The sequence below is a fragment of the Loxodonta africana genome, chromosome 19 (genome assembly GCF_030014295.1).
Source record: "Loxodonta africana isolate mLoxAfr1 chromosome 19, mLoxAfr1.hap2, whole genome shotgun sequence".
Classification (NCBI taxonomy): Eukaryota; Metazoa; Chordata; class Mammalia; order Proboscidea; family Elephantidae; genus Loxodonta; species Loxodonta africana.
In genome coordinates this window covers 32,835,969-32,846,403 of record NC_087360.1, presented here as the reverse complement: position 1 = coordinate 32,846,403, position 10,435 = coordinate 32,835,969, and positions in this window count along the sequence as shown.

Sequence of the window (10,435 nt, the reverse complement as noted above, 5' to 3'; positions counted from 1 at the left end):
TGCACATTTCCATCCTCAGTTCTGCTCCAGTCGCGAAGAGGGCTCATAAATGACAGGAGGACCTATGAGATGGCTGGGATCACTTCCGTCAGCTCCATGGACTCTCCTGCCTTGGCTGCTGTGGAGATCGGCCAAGACCACTTCCGGGCCATGTGCTCCTGGTCTCTCGTAAGACATTCTACATCATCCACTGCGCAGCTTGGTGTTCCCAGCCCCAAAATATTGATGTCCTACCATCTAGTTCCTAACCAGGTTCAGTAGCGTGTTCCCCCTCCAGCTTGCCCCAGGCATTCAGAGCCACCTTCACCATGACTTCCGGTCTGTTCTTCACCCTAGCTGAGGTTTGCGCTTCAAGCTGCATCCAGTGGTGTCAGGCAGTAGAGCATGTCCTTGATGTCACGGCACCTGCTGGTGGTCCTCCTCCATCTGGTAGACAGCCTGGAATGCAAGCAGTTGAGTCCAGGCCAAGTGGCTGCCCTGGAAGCGCCACCCTCTCCTGGTTACATGAATCAGGCCAGCAGCCGGCACCCCTCACTGGCAGGTGTGTCTGCATGGCTCTTGAGAAGCCCTATGATCCCCAACAGCTGCAGGTGGTCCTCAGGGTGCCAGTGGGAGTGCTTCTCATGGACACCGTCCCCAAGGGTGCTCAGGTGGGCAGGCAGGTAGGGTGCTAACCGCCTAGGGAGGCACAGACCCACTGCCAGACCTCCTGCACTGACCTGGAGCTGCAGCAGAACCACTGCCAGGCCCAGCAGCCCTTCTGCACACTCAGCCACATCTGTGGTTCGTGGTACACCGTGTGAATTCACCCAGAGAATTTCCCATCCAGTTCCAGAATGCCTTTTCTGGGCTATGTTAATGGTTAACTGAGCAGCCTTCTTTAGGACTTCAAGTTTCAATGATGTTTCATTCAGGGATTATTTTAATTTCACACAATCCACATTGATAAATTGTTGTTAGTTGCCATCAAGTCAGCCCCAATTTATGGTAACTCCATGCACAACAGAACAAAACACTGCCTGGTCCTGCACCAACCCCATGATCAGTTGCAGACGGGTACATTGTGATCCATAGTGTTTTCGCTGACTGATTTTCAGAAGTAGATCACCAGGCCTTTCTTCCTGGTCATCTTAGTCTGGAAGCACCACTGAATCCTGTCTAGCATCACAGCAACACAAAAGCCTCCACTGACAGACAGGTGGTGGCTGTGCATGAACTCGGGTTTCCTGCATGGAAGCCGAGAATTCCACTGAACCCCGCTACCCTCTGATAAGCGGTAACAAGTCTGTACCTTGGGCGTCAACACTGCCTTCTGGGCAGATGTCCATTCCTGGAACCTGGTAGGAATGTGACTGAAGTCTGCCTGGAAGTTGTTGCAGCTGAGAGGACGAAAAGCCCCCACAGCGGGTCCCAGGTTCTGCTGCAGCAGGCCTCCTCTGCAGTGAGTGACAAAAGCGGCAGGGGTCTGGCTGCAGCTGCAGGACAAGTAAGTGTCCTCTCATCTCATCTCACTGTGTCCGTTGGTTGCCCAGCCAGATGTTTTCCCAGTGTGTCCAAGCTAATCAACAGAAAGAGACAAATGTTTTTATCAGCTTCTCTAAATATACTTACATTGTTAACATTCTCTTCGATAGTGTTCAGGTTGCTCATAGCCAAAGAAAATACTTTGTATTTGGAAGAAGTGGTCCAGCATTTCTTGTGATGTTCGGTACTGACTTTGGTAGGTGTGTTTTGCTCTCCTGCTTTTACTGGAAGAGTTTCTATGGGCCAGGAGTCCAGTCACAGCGTAGCTGGTCCTCTGCTTCGGGTCTCCCAAAGCTGCATCCAAAGTCTTGGTCATGGCTGGGTCCTCTTGAGCCCGCATAGTGGTTGGCAGAATCCTGGCCCTCAGGGCTGTAGGATGAGGCCCATCTCCTCAAGGCCACCCACAGTCCCTGCCATGGACCCCCTCTATCGGCATTCAGGGCCAGCAGGAGTGGCCTTGCAATGTCAGTGCCATAGATTTTACAGCCCAGTATGGCAGTCAGGTGTGGCTGCAGGGCCTCCGTGTCCTAGGAGGGACGTTCTCCCTGTAGCATCGTGCAGAGGAGACAAAGATACCACTGATCAGCAGAAATGGGCAGGACAGCAGCATGTCTTCACCTCTAGGCTTGCAGGGACAGGGAGTGCCCAGACTTCGTGGCTGAAGAAGGCAGGTGGTGGCCCCTCACCCAGCGTCCACCACAGTCAGGGCCTCCTGAGAAAACCTGCCTCCAGTGCCGAGAGCTCCCACCTTGACGTGAGTGTCCACACATGCAGACCCTGCAGAGGCTGCCTGGGCATCAACTCATCCAGCCCCACAGCCACCACCCAGCCAGGCCAGCAGACTTACCTCACGCCCCATGGCTCTGCAGGATGGTGCAGACAGGCCCAGGCTTGGGGTTCCTCAAGCCAGAGGCTGCGCTCCGAGAGGCACAGCCTTCCGCCTCTTGTCCGGCTGCCTCAGTCAGGTGCCTTTCATATTTGTGGTGCCTCAGAATGTCATCCCACGCCTCATCTGGCACCCCCTTGGACTTGCACCTGGGGGCAAGTGTCTTCCGCCCCCCGTCGCTGAGCCTCCGTGCACTCCTCTCATACGGTCCCTCTGGGTGGACAGCAGACGGCAGACACAGCACATGAAATTCAGAGCTCACCATTTTTCCCTTTCCTCCCTGAGTTCCGCAGACGGGATAATGGGCAGGGCGGGCTTGTCAGCTCAGACATTAGGAGTCGTTTGATGCCCTGAGATGATCCGAAGAGTGTTGACTGGCGCAGCACCCGGGGAGTCTGGCGGCGCGCGTCTGTGCATCATGGCCTTGTGTTGACGTGTGGAGCATGTCTTTACACCCCCGAATGACTGCTGCACAGTGGAGTGTTTCTCACCTGCTTCTCTGCCAAGAAGCCACACAACACCCTCTGCACAAAAGAACTGTTTGCACAGAGGAAAAACATTCCTTCAGGGGGTGCTTTAGAAATGCCTGATACTCAACTAGCTAGAACTTCCTAGAGAATCCTCGCGCTGCAAACAACGAGCTGGCCCAGGCGAGACGTGCAGTGAACTTGCTATGCACCTGTGCTTCCAGGCAGGTGACTGCCCAGCGCAGGCTGCCACATCACCAGCACTGTGGCCAGGAGGGCGCAGCTGCTCACGCACCCCGGCCCCGCCCCGCCTTCTGTGAGAGCGTGTTCTCCAAGCCTGGCTTTCCAACTCCGCCTTTCCCCTGAGCAACTTCTGCATCTGGGTTGGGGCAGGCAGCTCAGGAAGTAAAGGCCCTTACTAGCTCTTCTTACTTTTTCAGCTGTCTGTCTTGCTTTTTCAGTTCCGTGAGCAGCAACTCTGCCCTCACTCACCAGTTTGTGTGTGTGTGTGTTTGTGTGGTGAAAACATACACAGCAAAACATTCCCAACTCAACAATTTCTATATGTATAGTTCAGTGACATTGATTACATTCTTCCTGCTGGGCAACAATTATCGTTATCCTTTTCCAAATTATTGTATGACTATTAACATAAACTCAATACCCCCAGAACAATGACACCCCCTTTTTCCCTGCCTTCCCGCTGGTAACCACTAACAATCCCTGATTTTTATACATTTGCTTTTTTCATATAAATGAGATCATACAGTACTTGTCCTTTTGCACTTGACTAATTTTGCTCAGCATGATGTTTTCAAGGTTCATCCATGTTGCGGCCTGCAACAGGACTTCATTCCTCTTTATGGCTGAGTAATACTCTTTTGTGTGTATAGGCCACATTTTGTTTATCCATTCATCCACTGATGGACATTTAGGGTGTTTCCACCTTTTGGCTATTGTGAAAAGTGCTCTAATGAACATTGGTGTAAAGGTTTCTGTTTGTGTTCCTGCCTTCACTTCTTCTGGGTACGCACCTAGGATTAGCATTGCTGGGTCATGTGGTAGCTCGAGGTTCAACTTTTTGAGGAACTGCCGATCTGTTTTCCACAGTGGCTGCACCGTTTTACATTCCCACCAGCAATGGATGATGAGGGTTCTAGTTTCTCCACAACCTTGCTGTTGTTTTGGTTTTTATCATTGCCATTCTAATGGGAGTGAGATTGTATCCCTTTCTGGTTTTGATTTGCATCTCCCTAATTTTTTTTTAATGGCTAATGATGTTAACCATCTTTTCATGTGCTTGTTGGCCATTTGAATATTCTCTTTGGTGAAATGTCTGTTCAAGTCCTTTGCCCATTTTTTGATTGTGTTGTTTGTGTTTTTATTAAGTTGTAAAAGTTTTTTTTTTTTTAATTTAAATATTTTGGATATTAGACCTTATTGGATATATGGTTCCTAAAAATTTCTTCCTATTCTGTAGGTTGTCTTTTCACTTTGTTGATAAAGTCCTTTGATAAACAAAAGTATTTCATTTTTATGAGGTCCCGTTAATCTATTTTGTCTTCTCCTGCCTATGTTTTTGTTGTCATATCTGATAAACCAAAAAACCCATTGCCAGTCAAGTTGATCCTGACCCATAGCAACTCTAGGACACAGTAGAGCTGCCCCATAGAGTTTCCAAGGAGCAACTGGTTGATTTGAACTGCTGACCTTTTGGTTAGTAGCCATAGCACTTAACCACTACACCACCAGGGTTTCCTCATATTTGATAATCCATCAAAGAATCTTATGCTTTTAGTTTTCATAGTTAGGTCCTTGATCCATTTTGGACTGGTTTCTGTGTATGATGTGAGGTCGGAATCCTGATTCATTCTTCTGCATATAGAAATCCAAGTTTTCCAGCACCATTGATTGAAGATTCTTCCTGCTCCATTGAATAGACTTAGTACCCTTGTCGAAAATAAGTTGACCACAGGTATATGGACAGACACCAGTTTTTATGGGATGCCCATTAACAGCCAGGCAGGAAGGAAGCAGATGGCAGAAGGGACAGCAAGGTGTGAAGGGTGAGGCAGCTGCTGTTGAGTGGGACAGACACATATAGGGATGCATACAGATGCTCACATGGACACCCAGACAGTCCACATGCACACCTACAGTCCACACAGATGCCCACATGGACAAGCACATGAATGCCCACACAGACACCTGCACAGGTGCGCACATGGACACACATACAGATGCACACACATACGAGGATGCTCACACAGACATCTACATGCATGTGCACATAGACAGGCACAGAGATGTGCACACAGCCCACATGGGCATGCACATGGCCAATTCACATGGACATGGACAATCCATATGGACACACACATGGATGCACACACATAATAAGGATGCTCATACAGATAGCCACGTGGACATGAACACGATCATGGACACAGACGTGCACATAAACAGTCTACAAGGACACACACATGGATAGTCCACACAGGTATGCACATGGGTGTCCACACATACAAGGATGCGCACATGGACACACACACACACAAACATGGACATGGATGTGCACACGGACATCCACATGGATATGCACAGCCCACCAGACAGACAGCTGTCAGTTCTACAGAAGAGGTTCCAAAGACACACTCTAGGAATGCACATAAGGGAGCACTGGGGTGGGAAATATAACTATGCACCATAAGAAAATGTGATGTGCTAAGCTAAAACATTAGTAAGAGCTCCTGATTTTCCAATGAAATGATTTTACCTCCCATCCCTGCTAAGGAGCCCAGGAACAACAGCATGTGTGCCACTGCTAGCTCTGCATACACACCCAGCACGCTGATTTGGCCTCTAAACCCCTTAAAGCAGGGTTAGTAAACTACACTCTGCACTGGCAACTGCTGTTTTTGTGCTACAACAGCAGAGCTGAATAGTCACAGCAGAGACTGTGTAGCCCACAGAGCCAAAAATAGTTACTATCTGGTCCTGCACAAAAAAAGTTTGTTGGCCCCTGCCTAAGGTATAACTGATTCCATGATATGGGGCAAACATGGAAAATCCTTTGCTGCTGCCAAAATGTAGAGTGTGATGTGTTCAAAGATAACAAGGACCAGCACTAAAGGAGCAGCCTCCTAAATGAGACTCGTGACAAGTCAAGCCTCCAGATTGTAATAACTACAGTCTCTTCCAACAGCGAGAGTCTGCAATAGGCTGAGATTTCACATTGCCACTCAAGCAAGAAAAGTTAACATAAAATATATGAGAAAGGTATTGTAATATCTAAGCAGGGCAAGTATGACTGGATATGCTTATGTTTTTATTGAAGATCTAGAATGTTAAGAAATTTAGTTATTTGGCTTCATTTTATTGCAGTTACCTATTGCTGCATCAACAAACCACCCAAAACAGTGACATGAAACCAAACTTCTGCTGTGCTTGTGGAGTCTGTGGGTCAGGAATTTAGGAACGGCTCAACTGGGCGGTTTGTCTTCTTCCAGAGTCCAGCCTGGAATCAAAGCCCGCCAATAGTTAAGGGGAGGGACACAGACAGCACCCCTCAATGAGGGAGAGTCGGAGTACTTGCAGCCTTTGCAAGAAATAGGGCTTGTCCTATTTCTATTTGTGTAACAAGAAAGGAGCCCTTGGGTGACAGTTAAGCATTCAACTACTAGCCAAAAGGTTGATGATTCAAGTTCACATAGAGGTGCCTTGGAAGTAAGGCCTGGAGATCTGCTTCCAAAAGGTCACAGCCTTGAAAATCCAATAAAGCAGTTCTACTCTGCATACATGAGTTGGAACTGACTTGACAGCAACTAACAACAACAGCAAGAAAGAATAAGCACAGGCTTCACATTTCCTGACTTCAAAATATATTACACAGCTACAGTAATCAAAACAGCCTGGTACTAGTTTAAAAATGGACACATAGACCAGTGAAATAGAACTGAAAACCCAGAAATAAATCTAAACATCTATGGTCAATTGATTTTCGACAAGAGTGCTAAATCCCTTCAATGGGGAAGGAACAGTCTCTTCAACAAATGGTGCTGGCAAAACTGGATTTCCATTCCACGTGCAGAAAAATATAAGTCATACCATACACAAAAACTAATTCAAAACGGATCAAGGACCTGAAGTTAAATCTAAAGCCATAAATTTCTTGGGAGAAAATACAGAAGCAAAGCTTTGGGACCTAATTTTTTTCAATGATAGATTATCAAATACAACAACAGATGCACAAGCAAGAGGGAACAAAACAGATAACTGGGGCCTCATAAAAATTAAATACTTATTTTCGTCAAAAGACTTTATTAAAATGAGTAAAAAGTCAACCTACAGACTGGGAAAACGTCTTTAGGAAAAATATAACTGATGAGGGTCTAATATCTAAAACGTCTACAACTTAACAATAAAAAGACAAATAACCCAATAAAAACTGGGCAAAGGACATGAACAGACACTTCACTAAAGAAGATATTCAAATGGCCAATAAACACATGAAAAAGATGCTCAATATCATTAGCCAGCAGAGGAATGCAAATAAAAACCACAACAAGATACCATTTCACTCCCACTAGGATGGCAAAGATTAAAAAAAGAGAAGGGGGGAATAACAAGTGTTGGAGGGGATGTGGAGAAATTGGAACCTTCATCCACTGCTGGTGGGAATGCAAAATGGTACAGCTGTTGTGGAAAACAGTCTGGCAGTTCCTCAAAAAACTAGAGGTAGAACTGCCATATGACCCAGAAATTCCACTCCTAGATGTATACCCTAGGAATCTAATAGAAGTGACATGAACAGACATATACACACCTATGTTCATTGCAGCACTATTTACAATAGCAAAAAGATGGAAATAACGTAAGTACCCATCAACAGATGAATGGATAAACAAATTATGATACATATACACAATGGAATACTATGCAAGAACAACGATGAATCTGCAAAACATCTCACAACATGGATGAACCTGGAGGGCATTATGCTGAGTGAAGTTAGTCAGTCACAAAAGGACAAATATGGTATGAGACCGCTATTATAAGAACTCAAGAAAAGGCTTAAACACAGAAGAAAACATTCTTTGATGGTTAAGAGGGTGCAGAAGGAGAGAGGAGAATTCAGTAAATATATAGTAGGCAAGAATCGTCTTAGGTTAAGGGAAGGACAACACACAATACAGGGGAAGGCAGCACGACTGGACTAAACCAAAATCTGTTTCCTGAACACAACCAAACACTTTGAGGAACAGAGTAGCAGGGGCTGGGGCCTGGGTACCATCGTATGAGGGGACACCTAGGTCAACTGGCGTAACAAAGTTTATTAAGAAAATGTCCTGCACCTTTTCAGAGCTTCTGGCCAATATGGCGCCATAGACAGAAGCACCACGCCGTCCCTCCACAGCAAAGACTTGAAAAACTAAGTAAAACAGAGACAAACATCAATCCTGGAACCCAAAGTGTCAAATGAAGAGATAAAGAACTCAGCCAAGCACCAAATGGAATAAGAAAGCAACAGAGAACAGAGTGAGGGGAGATATGTGTGGAGGTCCCCTGTCAGCTAATGCAGCACGGATTCACCATCTTGGACTCCTGTCGGAGATCACTGTATAGGGAGCACAGGAAAGGAGCTTCACAGAGCTCCCAGCAGGGGACAGAGCACCCAGTAACCAGCAATTCACACCTTCCCACCCCCCACCCCGTCCTCTCCCCACTGCTCTACCTCCGGCCTTCCTGGCTGGCAGTGGTGGCTCAGCTGGCTGGGAAGTGCAGTGTCAGTGCTGTTTGGATTTGACCTGCCTACATCAGAGATCAGCAGACAGGGAGTACAGAAAAGCAGCTTCATGAAGTTCCCAGCAGGAGACAGAGCACCTGGTAACCAGCGATATAAGCTTTCCTAACCTCCACCTTTCTTACCATGCCCTGTTGGCCTCCTCTGCTTCCTGCTGGCTGCAGCCTCTTGGCTGGGAAGCAACTGCCACGGCGCCAGGCTGCTTGGATTCACCTGCACACAGGCCGGCTCCTTGAGTGCCATTTGCTGTTGCTGGTATTGCTTTGTTCCCTTTCTTTTGGTTTCTTCTGTGCCTCCTACCACCTCCCCCACCCCCCTTCTCTCAAACACCTGGATCCATGTGCCATCTTTGTTTCTTCTTGAAAGGCTGTGAGGTGCCACTCAACTGGGGAACTACTCCTCTGGCCTGCAACACCACAGTGGTGGGATACCCGGGGCTTTTTTGTTTTGTTTTGCTTTGTTCTGTTTGCTTGTTTTCTTTTCATTTTGAGGCTTGTGAGCCCCTTCTGGCCGGGCTGCACTGCACGGCTTGGGAGCCACTTCTCCAGTGTGCACAGCTGCGTCGGTGCGATCCCTGGGGACATTTCTTTTTCTTTCTTTCCTCTTTTTTCCTTTCTCTCTTTCTTCATTTCTCGGTTCTTGTCTCTGTATACTTACCTTCTTTTCCTGTCTCCTGAATACCTGGCATTTTGTGACATCTATACCCCTTCTAGCCAACTATACTGTGCACCCTGGGAGCCACCTCCCTGGTCTTGCAGCCACACCGGTGGGACCCCCAGGGGGTTTTCTTTTCCTTTTTTTCCAAATTTTTATCTAGTTATTTTTTTCTTTTTTTCTCTTCATTTTTCTCCATTTCTTGGTTTCTCATCTCTCCACTCGAACAGTAGGCTCCCTTAGCACTCTTTTGTTTGTTTGTTTTTGGCTCCTGTTTCTCTCTCCTCTTTCCCATACCCATATTAGCTCCACACATCACAACTTCCCCCCTCCTTCCTGCCTACCTGCACCGTGCACTGAACATCACACACCCAAGCAACACAGGCACGGCCTACCAGAACCTGTCCAGCACTGATTCCTGGCCCGCCCTGTCAGCACTAGTGCGTGCCACAAACAACCCATCCCAGCCCCTCCCCTTCAGCTGGACCTGTCCTGCTGCACCATACCTGAGCGACTGGCTCTGACCATTGGACAAAGAGGTGAAAATTATTATGACCACAGGCGAGCAAACAACAAAAAACACACAGCCTACCTGTACAGCCATAACCAAATAGAACAAAAAAGCAGGATGAAACAAACAAATCTACAATCAATAAATGAAGAAGAGATGAACGAATGTTCCAAAGACAGCAGACAATATCAAAACATATAAAAAAGCAAGACAGGATGGTTCCAGTAGGCATTCCAAATAAAACACCAGATGACTTTCCAAAAGAAATTGACAGGCCATTCAAATCTCTAATTTTCAGAGCTATCCAAGAGTTGAAGCGAAAAGCAGACAAAAATGAGGAAAAAATAGACAAATTCATGGAAAAGGCTGACAAATTCATGGAAAATACAGAAAAAAAGTGGAAGAATTCAGGAAACTAATAGAGGAACAAAATGCCAAAAATAAATTCACAACTAGAAATCATCCAAAAACAACAATTAGAAATCCAAAAGATAAACAAGATTTCAGAAATGGACAGTGTCATAGAAGGGTTGAAGAACAGGTTTGAAATGATGGAAGACAGGATCAGCTAAATTGAAGAAAAACGCTTG